Raw genomic sequence first — 15,101 nt, 5'->3', positions numbered from 1 at the left:
TATATTCCCAGTGGATAAGCCAGGGCTAATTAAAGAGAAGACTAAGAGATATGGTTATTCGCAGCCCGACTTACCCCCTGACTGTGCACCATATGTGGCAGTTTTAACCAATGTCCCACCAGTCAGGGAGACGGGGCCTCATAGTAATCCGGAAACACATGAATCTTTGAAGAATAAAAGAGTGCAGTTTCCCAGTAGCTTTGTCTGATCAGATTCTAACCACCACTAGAACTAATTGGATAGAGAAATCACATAAAAATATTAGTGGTGACTGTGTAATTGTAAATTTTTAAAAACCCACATCTTGCTACCACTTCTTTGATCAGAGCCACCTCTCGCCCACCGAATGACCAGGGATTTACACTCAGACCCTTGGGGTTTTTCAATAGACATTTATTTGCCGAGCCTTCTAACGATTTTGGGAGGGGTAGAGGTAGTGCCTCTAGTGTGTCTAGAGGTTTTGAGGTGGTAACATCTAACCATTACCAATCTCTGAGTGATTTAGACTACAATGATTGACTGGACCCTGACCAGGCCCTCTCTCTGCCTGAAGCAGAAACGGTACCTTGTGGAGTAGAGTCAGAAGGAAATACTATAGGGCTCCCTGCCAATGTAAGTGTGCACTATGTTTGTCGCATGTTAAACAGCTCTGTGGGTGAATCTGATGGGTGTAGTGGGGGTCTGCCTGTTGTAGATAGGCTAAGTGTAACCCCCCCTAATTTTAATGATACACTGGATAATCATTGTTTAAGTCCAACCATTACTATCCTCATTGAAATTATGCAAATACCCACTGGACCCCCAAGCTGTTTTATTGCCAGTTGGAACGTTGCAGGTTTAGCGTCCAAAGATGATTGCCTGGGGTGGTCAGAATTTGTTGATCTTTTTGATATCATCTGTTTCCAGGAAACTTGGTGTAAAAATTTTACCGGTTATAACGCTTTTGTTTCTTACCAATTACCCACCATTGCATCAACTTTTGGTTTTGATTTCCGTTAAAATTCCCATAATTGTTAAAAAACATGTATTAGTGGAGGGCCCATTCTCAGATTCTATGGCTCTCTCAGGAAGAAGGAAGAAATATCCTTTTAATTAATTTTTAGAATAACATTTTCGACAGCACCAGGCATCTGGTGATCAATGCTTTAGAGAGTGCCCTTGCTGACATCATAGCGGATTCGAATGTTGTTTTTGAATTTATTTTGGCGGGGGATTTTAATACTGCTGTTTGTCCCCTCTCCAATCAAAGTACGTGTGGGGTCACCAATCGTTTTGGGGATGCCGATCTCCATTTCCCTCATAATAAGTATGGGGAATCCCTGTTTAACTTCCTAGCGGCACATGATATGGAAATATTGGCTAACGAGAAGAACGATCTAGGTGAGAGTATCCCCACTTTTTCAGGTAGGGGGGCAAATACTGTTATTGATTTTCTATGTACGTCATCTAACCTTATCCCCTGGAGTTTGGCCCCTAGGGTCGTGGATATCATGCTTAGCGACCATAATTGTGTTATTATGAAGGCCACTCTCTGGAAAGAAAAACCTGTATCTGATTTGGATGCTATTGTTAACATCGAACCCCATAGACCTAACGGTACTAGGCTAAGATGGAAAGGAGATAAAGCCGAAATGACGTCTGATTCAATTATAAATAGCTGCTTATCAGAAATGACTGCGATCCTTGAGCATGCTGACCTCACTGTCGATCCTATTCGACATTTTATCAGAATTAATTCCATTATAGACAAAAAGTTTACTAAATTAGCTGAGCGTAAGTCCGACCAACGAAGTGGATGGTTCGACCACGCAGGCACTCTTGCGCTAAAAGAGCTTAAAGAGGCACTTGCAGCCAAACCTAGATGTAGGAGTCAGGTGTCCCAGCTTAGAATAAATTATAAGACAATAGTAAAGCAAAGGAAGATGGAGCTGCAGCATGAGGCCTGGGATAAATTGACACAGGCTTTAGAGACGAAAAACTGTACATTATTTTGGGCCATTGTTAATTGCCCGTTTCTTAAAGATGAGAAGGTACCAGAACTAACATCTAAGGTCAATATGGAAACATGGATTTCTCACTTTTCTACTATTTTTGACTCGGAAAAAGCCCTGGGTAACCGAAAGGACTGTTGGCCCATTGTCCCTTTGGATATTACCATTACTGAGGTTTTAGACAGCATTAGCGCTAGCAAAGGGGGAAAGGCTCAGGGTCCTGATGGGGTGCCCATCGACGTTTATAAGATAGTCCCCGAGGTATTGGGACCAATGTTGGCAAACTTTTTTTATGCAGCTGTTTGTTATGAGATACCCGCAACCTGGGAGGAATCAATTATTATACCCATATTCAAGAAAGGAGATCGGGGGGATGTGAAGAACTACCGTCCCATTTCCCTCTTGGATTCCTCTGTGAAAATAATGAGCCGGGTACTTTTGGTTAGGCTGGAAGAATGGGCAGAAATCATCGGTATCCTGGCAAACTGCCAGTATGGGTTTAGAAAAGGGCGTGGGACGAGCAATGTTTAAATCTGGAACTTTTGATCGGGAAATACACCCAGGCCAAGAAGGGCTCTATTTATCTCAGCTTTGAAGATTTGAGCAGTGCCTTTGACATGGTTGACCAAGCAATTATTTGGGCCAAATTGATAGAAATAGGGGCCCCAGAGGGCATTGTATTTTTTTTGGCCCGACTCTATGTCAAACTACGTACCAGCGTACGATATGGTTCTAGGGGGGAGTGTACCTCCAAATTTAAGATCGGGTGGGGTATAAGGCAGGGGTGTGTTCTCGCTCCCCTGCTTTTTACCCTTTTCATCAATGAAGTGGACTCCGTTCTACAGACAGTAACGGCAGACGCTCCTAGAGTTAATGATATCAACGTCCCGGTATTACTCTATGCGGACGATGCCGTGCTACTGTCCAGGACGCCGATAGGCCTTCAACGCTTGATGGATGGGTTTTCACAGTTTATCAAAAGTAGAAAACTAGTGATTAACAAAACTAAAACCTATACCATGGAGTGTGGGCCTGGGCTGAGCAAGCCCCACTCTTATTATTTAGAAGGACATAGGGTCCAAAAAGTTGACAGTTTTTGCTATCTTGGCATCACATTTTTTAAGAATTGCAGCTGGGCCAATGTGCATAAGAATGTTAGGGCTAAGATGATGAGGAGTGCCAATGGGGTGTTTACTTTTGCCACCAAATTAGGGGACAAACGGATACGAGACATGCTCAAGATTTTTCAGTCTAGATGTCTCTCAATTGCCCTCTATGGGGCAGGGGTTTGGGGTTTGGCCCCGGCTGGGAGCCTACAGGTGAAGGAGTATGTCTTTCTAAAAAGACTTTTTTTGTCTGCCCAAATCTGCCTCTATTGACTTAGTCCATAGAGAACTCGGAATTTAATATTTAAATGATTTAATTCTCCTGAGACCACTACTGTTGTGGCGTTCAATTTGGCTGAAAGAAGAGAAATCCTTAAACAGAGCTATCATTAACGATTTTCTCAGTGTTGATAACCATTTAAAGATTCCATGGATTAAATATATTATCAACAGCTTTCAGGAGATCTATGGCCTTAATATAAATACTGACAGATATGGGGCCTCAGACATATCTAAGTCTGAAATGAAGAACATCTTTTTGAATCGTAAATCAGAGAGGCGGACCTGTAACAAAGGCAATTTATCCACCTGTGTGTTTTATAGTAGTATGAACGAAACAGTGGGCTATCAACCATATTTGACCCTAGTGGCCAGAGTTTCTCACCAGTTTCTCCTAACAAGATTAAGGATGGGGATTGTGCATAATCTGGTTGCCTTCCCTTCATTGAACATGCACCCTGCTGGTCCCTGCCCGTGTGACAATATCTCAGCACAAAGCACTATGCACTTTCTTTTGCTGTGTCAATTGAATGGGAATTTTCGCAAAGCTTTTTTAAAAACTATTTTTGTCAAGTTTGGTGTCAGGACAGCACATGATTCTATGAAATTGCTCTTTAACTTGCACCATCCCGATGTTTGTTTTTTTCTGCTACTTTCCTGCTTAAAGCGATTAATGTCAGGAAAAGTATAAGTTTTTAAATATTTATTCTGTCCTCGCCTGTATATTATGTTTCTTTTTAAACATTGGCTGTCTAATTGTAAATGTAATTGTACTGTAATTGTAATTGGAATCTTATTTATTATACGTGTACTTTTATGGACATTGCTCTTTGCTCCGAATAAAGCCTTCTGAAATGAAATGAAATGACTTAGTAACATGCCAACTTCAAAACTAAACCAAATGAGTGCTGACTGAGGATGGGTACCGTCGGAGCAAGAAGAATCCTTAAGAGGCAGCAGCGCAACGCTCAAAATGACGGGTGGGCTGAGGAGAATATGTCCCCGGTAAAAAGAAGCAGTTTCAAGCTTGTTCAGCGATAATAAGAAGCTCATCGGGTGCGCGTCATGTTCCGGTGCGGGAATCCAACGGCGGTCCGACGAAACGGTGCAGAAATCTGCACTCGTGACAGAAAGTTCGCCCTGGTGCGGCGGATCTCCCGGATCAGGCGGCCATCATGTACGGCGTAGAAACCACGCCCCCAGTAATTCCAACTTTAAATATAGATAATCCACACAGGCTTGGATTTTGCCCGTAATTAATACCTCAATCGGCTAAGTAAGGGAGACCTCCTTCGCTTGGTCAGGAATACAGAGATTTTCTTTAAAAAGTAATCCAGCCCCTATTTTTCCTTTTGTCTGATAGGGTAGTGAATCGGCTGTTTGCTCAGGTCCGTTATTAATCAGGGGTAGAGCTCCCTTGCATGATGATAAATCAGGCTGGTGTGCTATCACCCTAGCATGAAGTATATTGGCAGTACCAACATTCATTAGGGGTACAGAAGATGTTAAATTTGCAGAAGTGCCTGTATTGATTGAGCTCATGGTGTATGTAGGTACACCTGCTGTTGAGGGAGAAATATCAATAGCCCTCACCTGTTGGGCCAGTTTTTTCTCAACATTCGTGATTTCTTTGTTTAGTACCCCAACTACTGAAGATAAAGAAGACAAGATGCTTATTATCCCCTGGCTGGTTTTAGTGATATCCATGTCCTTACGTGGGGCCGGTTCCCCACTATCCTTGTGATTCCCCATTCTCAGTACCGGACACAATTGGACACTGTGGGCACCTACTACTTCCAAACATACACGTCACCTGGTTCAATTGTTCCTAACAATTAAGAACCTCCCCATCCAGTTCTACAAGTCCTAGTCACAGATATGCAGTATAACTGCCTCAGCCAGTACATCAAACAGGTTCTGAAGGATTTCAAGAGGCCGTACTTAAATGTGCTTCCTGCTGATAAACTGTTAAACTAATCTAAATGTCCTTACCAGTGAGTAAGGTGATTTAGCCGATGGACAAAATGCAGGGGCAAGAGGAATTGCCCTGCCCTGTTTCTTCCTATTATTGACCGCTGGGCCCAGCCCACTCTTGGCTTGGGCTTCGCCCAGGCATGGTCGTGTTGCAGGAGTGTAACCCTATATAGAAGTACTCATGAAAGCACTCCTTCCTCAATGTGGTTGGCCCCTCCTAGCACAAGTTCTCTTGGGACCTGGAGTCCCTAACGACAGTACAGCAAAAGACAAGGGCTCACATTGCAGGAGTGAGTGCAGCACCATATAGTGCTCCCAGGTGACAGCCTTCCTCTCCCCGAAGTGGCTGGCGCCTCCTGGCACAAGTAGTCTAAGGACCTGGAGTACCCCACAACAGTGCAGCAAAAGATATGGTCCTATGTTACAGGAATGAACATAGCGCTATACAGCACGCACAGGTGACAGTAAAAGTGGTGCTATATAGTGCTCCCAAGTGACAAAACGTCTTCCTCCGATGTGGCTGGTGCCTCCTGCCGTGAGTTCTCCAGGGACCTGTAGGCCCCAACAAAAGTACAGCAAAAGTCATGGTCCCGCATTGCGGGAGTGAGCACAGCACTATATACCACTCCCAGGTGACAGTGCTCCTCTGCGGTTGGTTCCTAAGAGGCAGTTCTCCTTGGACCTGGAGTCCCCAAAGACTGTGTAGCAAAATACACTGGGCCTGAATCACAAAGGTAAACTTTGACGTTTAGTCTAAACTTAGACCAAACATCTAAGTATACGACTTTGGGAATTCACAATGGGCATTCACGAGTACAATCTGTATGGCTGCACTCAGGGCTAGGATCTGGTGCGAGTGTGGATATAAAGATAGCACTCGTAAATGTACTCATAAATGTTCTAAGTTTAGACCAAACATCTCAGTTTACCTTTGTGAATTGGGACCAACGTTCCTATTAAAATTCATGGTTGCTATTTTTCAGCAAACATCAATAATCCTGAAAAGCAACTGGGGCTAAGTGCTTATATTGCAAAAACACAAAAAATGGGCCTTGGCCTGCACCAATAAATCATTACACTTTTTCAGTCCCCGCTAAACTCTTCACTGTGAGCTTCCTTCAGATATGTCAAAGGTCATGGTGCCTTGATTAGTCTCAGACTTTTAGGGATTTGTGCTGCTTAGGAACTTGCTCAGTAGCGTTTGCAGAAGGAGAAGTTTATGATAAAAATCACAGTAAAAGTCCTTACCTGAGCAATCAAAAGGTCTTTGCAGATGGAGCACCTAAATCTTTAGGTCCAAATTATCTAAGCCTTTGAGGAGAACACAAAGACATCAGTAAGATTTACAAAGCCACGCAAGGGGCAATTTATGCCGCCTTGCATGACTTTGTAAGGAAATGTATTGCAATGCACACGCTTGCGCTGAATTGCATTACATTTCATAGTGGTAGGCATTCCATGTGTTGAGCATGGACCTTCCCATAAACCCACCCATGGAATATGGTGCAGACACAAATTTACTAACTGTAGTAAAGCTGTGAGTGTGCCAAAATAGAGGGCCTACCTCAGAGAAGCACACCATGGTGAAATTCTTTTCACTTTTGCTGCATTCTGCAGCACACACACAAAGAGGAAAATGTCTCCAAGGATTGTTTTGTGTAGGAAGGTATTCCCCATAAACTCGTAACTGTGGTATTGTTAGTTATCATGGAGGACCTGGCCTGGCAGTTCGGGCTGGACTCCTCCCACGAAGTGCAGGGCCATGCCTATTTGCAAATGACTGTGTCTAAACTATAATTTACATGGATCTTTGCCCAGATCTGTGACTTGGGCTGAATGTCTGACAATGTTCATCATTTGGTTCATTATCTTTTTGTGTCTGTATTGCAGTTTTCAACCTAAGTGGGATGGGCATGCTCAGATGTGGTTCCAGTGCTCACCATGCCTGTGGATTGAAGCTAGTCTGGCTGATGAGGGATGATACCCCAACACCGGTCCCAGGATGCCTGTTTCCTCTCCAGGGAGGACTTGGCCTGGCAATTCAGGCTGGACTGTTCCCCTGGGGAGCAGGGTCAAGACTGATTTGCATATGCCTGGTCCAAACTGGGGTGGCACGGTGCACAAAAGAACAATGGATTTAACCCAGATCTCTTGATTGGCAGCAAGTGTTTGAAAAGTTTCAGCACTCTGTCCATTTTCTTGTTGTGTTTTTTCTATATTCACCCTAAGTGGCCATGGATATTACCAGACATGTGTCCCTTGCTCGTTTTGCCACTGGATGCAAGCTTGCTTGGCTTATTAGGAATGATACTCAGAAAACAGTCCCAGGATATTTGTTTCCTGTCCAGGAAGGACCTGGACTGGCAGTTCGGGCTGGACTGGTCCCATGAGGAGCAGGGTCACACTGATTTGAATATGTCTGGGTCCAACCTGGGGTGGCATGGTCAGAAAAAGATTTAACCTAGATATGTGACTGGGTGTGAATGTTTGACAATGTTAAGCATTTTGTCCATCATCTTTTGTGTTGCTACACTTAAAAGACCCAAAGAGACAGCTGATAACTGTCATGAGGATGGTATTTACTTTGCAAGAGGGGATTGTACTCACTGTTAAATCGTTTGCTAGGATATGAAAGCTGCTAAACAAATAATAAGGCTTTGTTGGCAGATAACTCCGAATGCCCCTCAGCAGTCCCAATTTGGAAGGTGACAGCTGTCTTGGCACCAACCGCAAATGAAAGCAGTGTCACCTTAGGCATACTTGGCAGACATTTGTGGTCATGCATTGTTTACTGTAAATGGGGCCTGCTCACCTCTACACCTTCATTTCAACGTATGGGCCTTATTATAGACCGCTGAACCCGTGGTGGCAGTCCAACCACCACCACACTGTAGGTCTGCCTGCAGTATTACGACTGGGGCAGTTGAACCGTCACATGACCACTGCGACTGCCAGGGATCCAGGGTCCCACGGCAGTTGTGCAGCAGTTAGAGGCCAAAGAAAACTGGCAGTGTCAGAGCAGCACCGACAAGCATATTTCAAATTGCCTCTCCACCGCCCTTTTTCATGGCAGTGAGCACACCATGAAAAGGGTGGAGTAGAGGCAACAATGAGGGCCCTAACAGGGCACCTGTCGCTTCTGGGCCTAGGGATGCATGTGGGGGGGGGGCACATACAGTGTTCTCCTGGATTTGCGCACCCCCAGTTCCTGCATGGTATCGAATATATGCCACACCATGCAGGAAGGTGCAGTCAGTGCTCTGAGAGCAGCAGTCTGAATATTAGGCTCTACTAGAGCTCAACAGACCAAGGCTGTCATACCACTGCAGAACCGCCCTCCCTATAAGGATTAAAGCCCTAATCTGGTGGGCAGCAGACACGGCTTTGGCAGTCCTACAGTGGATGGGGCATTGCACTATCCACTGTAGGACCACTAAACTTGTAATAAGGCCCTAAGTTATTTGAGCATTCATGGGGTATGTGTTTGTCTTGGTGGCTTTACTTGTTTCCAAGAGAGAGTGAAATATTCAAAAAGAGTAAGGAGCAGAGGACGATAGTCAACTCTCGAACCCTAGTAATGCCATTAGTGATACGAAAGGGTGTACTCACGGCAAACAGTATTTCAAGGAAAATATAAATATTAGCGAAATGGGCCCTCTTACATTTACTTATATGAGCTGAGCTGACAAAGTCTCATTTCCTTTTGAGCAGATGATGGCTCACAAACCACATTTGCCGAAGCTTCAAGGTGTGCCTACATCTCTAGGTGCATTCTAAGGGGAAGGAAAGTTAAGGAAGCACCACACTGGGTTCATGTAGATCTTAGAGAAGCTGCAGAATACTGTATCAGTATCCTGTGTATGCAGTGCAAGCAAATTTAGTTAACAATTCCTTGAATTGGCACAACTGTAAACAATGTTTGCTTAACCATGTATTTAACCTCCAATTAGACACCCAAGATTGATAAATCAGAGGCCCATATCAATCGTATTTGTACTGGTTCTGTCTTTTTTTGTTTTGTTTTGTTTACATTTTAGTATTTCAAGTGTAATGATCAAGTGTAATGATGTGTATCTTTTTTTCATTAGAGCAATATAAAAACAAGTAAAAATATACACACAGTAACAAAAAGCTAAATCGGACTTGAATAGCAGATTGGGTAAAAAACTGATACTCCAACTAAAGGAGGACAAATAAAGACAGAAACTAAATTGAAGACTGCGTCATACTTGAATGACCCTCAGAAATAAGGGAAGAAGCTATGATAACTGTCCGTAGACATGACCAGCCCATATCCAGAACAGCCATCACTTCAATCGGTCACATATGCTCTTAAGCTTAAGTTTATGCTCATCATTATCTAAAAACTCCATCTCAAGAGAGTATGTGTTCAGGAATTCCTGCCACCAGAACATCAGGCTAGGAGCTTCTCCCTCAGAAGCCAATGTCTAGATTACACCAATCTTGCCAGATAAATATAGAAAAAGTAAATCCCCGCTAGAGGAATGGAAGGAGAGTGTCTCAATATTACTAGCTTAGGTTCTCTAACAACATTGAAGTGAAAGATCAAATTGAGCCTCCGCATGATCTTCTGCCAGTAGTAGCTATTAGACAAAAAAGGGGTAAAAATATGAACAGCTTCCACTAACTCAACCCCACACCGAAAGTATTTCCCATCTTGCCTCAACTTCATGGAATGGTGACAGTGAGGAGTATAATAGAAATTGTTGGTGAACTTTATTTGATGTACTTTAAGTTGTGATACATTAAGAACACTCTGTGCAAGATAATTAGTGTGCCTAATGTTCTTCGAGGTCACCCTTACCACGAGGTGCATACTCCATTAACTGGCCATGAGTTAATAAAGGTCTCCATAACTCTTTCTTGCTGATCAATATGATTCAGGTCAGCCATTTTCTCTTACCACAGCTAGATATTCAGATTAATCCAAGACTAATATTGGACCACTACTCATTAACCCTGTTTATTCAAGCCCTCTCAAAACTGTTGCTCTCGTTGCTGGACCGTACGTCCGAGACTTCTTCTCGTCAATGGGTATTTTGGTTTCATGAACAATTGAAGGGAACCCTTAAGAAAAACATCGGCTCAGCTTCCACTACTTGAGTATGGGATGCACTTAAAGCTTTTTTGTAGGGGATACTGTCTACACTACACCTCACTTCAGCATAAGGAATCTGGGGCCAGATGTACAACCATTGTGATTTGTGAATCAAAAATTGGGACAAATTGCAAGTTGCAATTTTCGAGTCATAAATCACAATGTACAATAGTGTCTCACACATTGTTTGCAATTCCCAATGGGGTCGCAAAATTGCATGCCTCATGAATATTATTGAGGCACCCGCAATTTGCAACCCCATTGGGAATGGCTGGCCCTCCCAGGTATGGTGGCCTGCTGGGCTTAGCAGACCTCCATGTTTTAGACTGATTTTAAATAAAGCAGTTTTTCCTTTTAAGAAAAAGAAAAATGAAACATATTTGTTTCATTTATTTAAGCTCAGGTCTCCCGTCGACCTTTGCCTGCCCCTAAAAAATATTTTCCTCTTCATTCACAAAGGTAAATGGGTCCCCTGGGGACCCCTTCCCATTTGTGAGTACTTTACCACCCTTCTGAGAAGGGTGATAAACTACAATTGCGGTCTTAAAACAGTCTTACATAGAGTTCAGACTCCCTATTAGGAAGGGATGCCCTTGGAACGCCCCTTTCTAATAGCAAGTTGCTAATCCTATTTAGCGAGTCGCAAATCATTTGAGACTCGCTAAATAAGGTTAGTACATGGGCCATCTGTTTTTTGCAGGCGCGAACAGGTTGCAAACGCATTTGTGCATGCAAAAAACAGTCGTATATCTGGCCTTTAGTATGACAGAAGTCCGAATCTTCTTTCTTTTGAGCTTAATTGAAGCTAGAAGGTCGCAGTGTGCAGCCAGCCAAGATTAGGAGCAGGGCACATTATTGTCAGAACAACTTGTAACCTCTCAGCTGCGCTCAGGAAAATTCAATATGACAGATCTATCAAGTGGCTATGGGATAATCAGCTGTCTAGCTTTAAAAATAATGAAGAGTTGGTGCATCCTATTTGTCCATCAGTATTTTCTTGAGTTCTGGGATGATTGTAAACTCCTTGTACTGGGACATCTATATTAGGGTGGCATACTTCTATCATACGAGACTCTGCAGCAACCGTTTTTCATCCTTCGGATGTGCTTTTTTTAGTTATCTTCAGCTTAGACAATTTTTAGCTAGTCTCAGGATTGATGATACATTTTGTGCTCAGAATCATTTCATTGACTTCTTAATGAGAAGCCCTAATAAAAGGGAACATTAGCTGGATTTCACAATGCAGGGCTGACCTTTTTCCATTCAGGGGCGTATTTGTAATGGTTCTGGTTTTGGGCAACAAGGTAGACCGTTAAGATTTGACACGTAGCCATGCAATAGCCTAGTAAACCAAGGGAACCACAGGTATGTGCATTCCTAGGTTCTTATTCTTAATATTCTTTTACAAATGTTTGGACAAGTCCAACTATTTTGATATATTATGGACAAGCGTAGGTCAGTAACTAACATTATTAAAAAGGAAGTCATTATTGGGTGCACAACCTTAATATTACTGCAGACAATGGGCTACAACTATTTTGATGGTAAGAATATTATGGAACAGATTATTGCTGTTAAGAATATTGTTCCTTAAGCTTTTAATATAGTTTTATTTACTAAATTTGTTTACAATATTATTTTTAATTCTATTACATTTCATTACTTTTTGCGTTACATGTTATTTTTATTTTAATGTCAATTATATATAAATATTTCTTGTAGTGTTTATTTTATTTTTGTGTTCATTTTACATTTAATGAATGTGTTTGATTTATTTTTAATTTTCTTTCATTGTTGTTAGGTTATTGGGTTTGCTGGGAAATAGGATGGGGCACTTTTACATATACATTTTAACATTTTTATTGCATAAAGTTTAATTGGTAATTTTGATTATTATTTGTTGTTATTACTATTACTATTAATTAATTAATTTTAACAATTTACTACATTTATTTAATGTATTAAGATTTAGAGTCCACAACACCACCTGCACAAGGATCTCAGATCCCAATGATTCAGTGGTCTGAGTCGTGGCCTTGAATGGTGGCAGGCCCGAGCAGGCACAGACATTGGGAGTTAGATATACCTTTTTGACACCCATTTCATGATGGGAACACTGCCATGAAAAGGTTGCCAGAAAGTGATATTTGGGGCCTGAACCAGAGCCCCCTTGCATCATAGGCCACTGAGGAGTAGTCATGGGGCCACACGTACTGCCTCCACTCACCTCCCTGCACTGTGTGCCATGCACTGCATGGTACATGGCACAGGGTGCATGGACCGGCTGGTGGTGCTGCAAGGCGTCAGCATGTGCTACAGCCATTTACATTGGCTACAAAATGCCACTGCCACGGTTCCAACAACTTTGCGACTTCCAGCCCAGCGGTCACATCGAAATGAGGCGATCGGACCACCGCCTTTTTGTCAGTTGGTCTCCTGACTGAAGAAATGGGGATTGGCGGTCCGACGAAACACAATCATAATCGGGGCCTTAGTGATTATTATAGTTAGTAGTTTTATTTTTAATTTTTGTGGGAAATATTTCTTGCTTTCTAGTATTAGTTTGCTTATTTTTTGTAGGTTCTTGGGTTTGTAGGTGAGTAAGTGGGGAAGTGTTTTATTATAGATTTTGTAATTGTTTTTAAATAGTTTATTTATTTTATCAATTTTAATGTATTAAGTTGATTATATTATGAAAATACTGTTTTGTAAATTATTTAATAGACAGATTTATTTTTAGTTGGTAACTTTTAATTTGGTTGATTACATTATTAATTCAGTAAATATTTTAAATATTTTTGCATTCAATAAATGCATTAGGTTTCAATAGTTGTATATAATAATTATCCCATAGTATTATATTTCTTAGTTGTTTTCTACTATAATATTTGAATTATCTTAATTTGTTTTTTTTTAATATTATTATTAGAGCATGTTGTCATAATCAAATATATCAAAATTCATCTTTCATTACCAATTTGACACTAACACAATAAGAAGCAAAAGAAAAATAAAATTACGAGTAAAGATCACCATGCACAATTTTGTTTCTTTATCCCGAGCCGTTGCCCATCAGGGGTTTTACACCATCCCTAATCTTTGGTTTGAAGATAAATTAAATAAAGAAAAAGAAAAAAGAAAAAAGAAAGAACAATTAATAGTAGAGTCACCCCACTGTCTGAGTCCTCCATTTTTCAAGACATTTAGTCATTGCTTCCCAAATTTTTAAACCTTTTGATCGGGCCCGCATCCCTCTTTTTCCATAAATAGCTTTCTCAAAATTAGAGTTAGCCATCAGATGAGACAACCATTGGTGAAAGCCTGGGGGGTTGGATCTAACCAAGCAAAAGCTGGGCATAATCGCAGTACCGCCATGCCTATAAAAAACAATGTTTCCCCCGGCTTCCCTTTTAGATCAGAATCTACCCCAAATACGATTAGAGATGGAGAGAGAGAAAGATCATTACCTAGCACCTCCTTAAAAAAGGTTGAAACTTCTTGTTTTAAATTACTTAGAGCGTTGCATGTAGCAAAAATACGGTTTAAATCCGCCTGGTATAATGAGCACCTGGGGCATAGAGTCCCGCACCCTGTTTCCCACTTTGCGATCTTCTTGGGGGTATTATGGAGTGAAAAGCAAGATTTATAGTACTGGGCCTGGAGTCGGGCCGGAATTAGTAAGTGTTGTGCTAATTCTGTTGAATGGAAAAATAAGTCTTCCGATATTCCTATTTGTTCTTTCCACTTTATCGCTCGTGCTTCCATATCATCTGGCATTAGTGAGTTAAAAGAGTTATAAATGCCTCTAATAAGTAATGGCTTATTCTTGCTCAGATTGTCTATAATATGGTTATTACCAAAGCCAATCGGGCCTCCATTTTTTTTACTTAAAAAGTTGCGTATTTGGAGATATTTATAAAAAAATCTCTCCTATCTAGTTTGTACCTTTCCTTGAGATTTTCAAAAGAATCTATATACGTGTAGAAATCCCCAAGTTTGGAATGGCCTTTTTCCGGCGACTTTCTAACCACAGAGTCTTTGAAAATTTCCAGCAGATTAGGATTATTACAGGTCGTGTGTGTAACAATTCAATCAGCCTAATTCCAGCATTTAAGGAACCAATTTCATACCTCCATATCCACCAGCCAGCGTCTTAAAGCGTACCTTCTTATAGTGGCAATCATACAAGAATCTCCAAGCCCATCCCCATGCATCTTCGCCCATTATAAGTTCAATAGGTGTCGGTATATCTTCTAAAGATTTTTCTTTTGGCCTTTCCATAATACGAGTTAGATTACACAAAAGAGCCCAATAATAAAAACTTATGTTTTGCAAAGCTAACCCACCCCACCCCTTTCATTTGGCAAGGTTAAGTATTTATAAGCCCTTCTGGGATTTTCATATGCCCAAATAAAACTTGAGAATAAATCTTCAATTTTCTTCAAACAATTAGTAGTGAATTCTAATGGGATTGCCTTTAAAATATTTAAATTTGGGGACAAAAGCATTTTTATTATATTACATCTACTTATAATTGATAGATGTAGGTGATGCAACCTTACTACCTCAGTTTTAGTTTTAGCTATCAGTGGGTTGATTTTGCCATCCTCAATATTTTCTATACTGGTCATA

This window comes from Lissotriton vulgaris, chromosome 12 (assembly GCF_964263255.1).
Source record: "Lissotriton vulgaris chromosome 12, aLisVul1.2, whole genome shotgun sequence".
NCBI classification, from domain to species: domain Eukaryota; kingdom Metazoa; phylum Chordata; class Amphibia; order Caudata; family Salamandridae; genus Lissotriton; species Lissotriton vulgaris.
The sequence above is the reverse complement of the archived record's forward strand: the minus strand, read 5'-3'. Positions refer to the sequence as shown.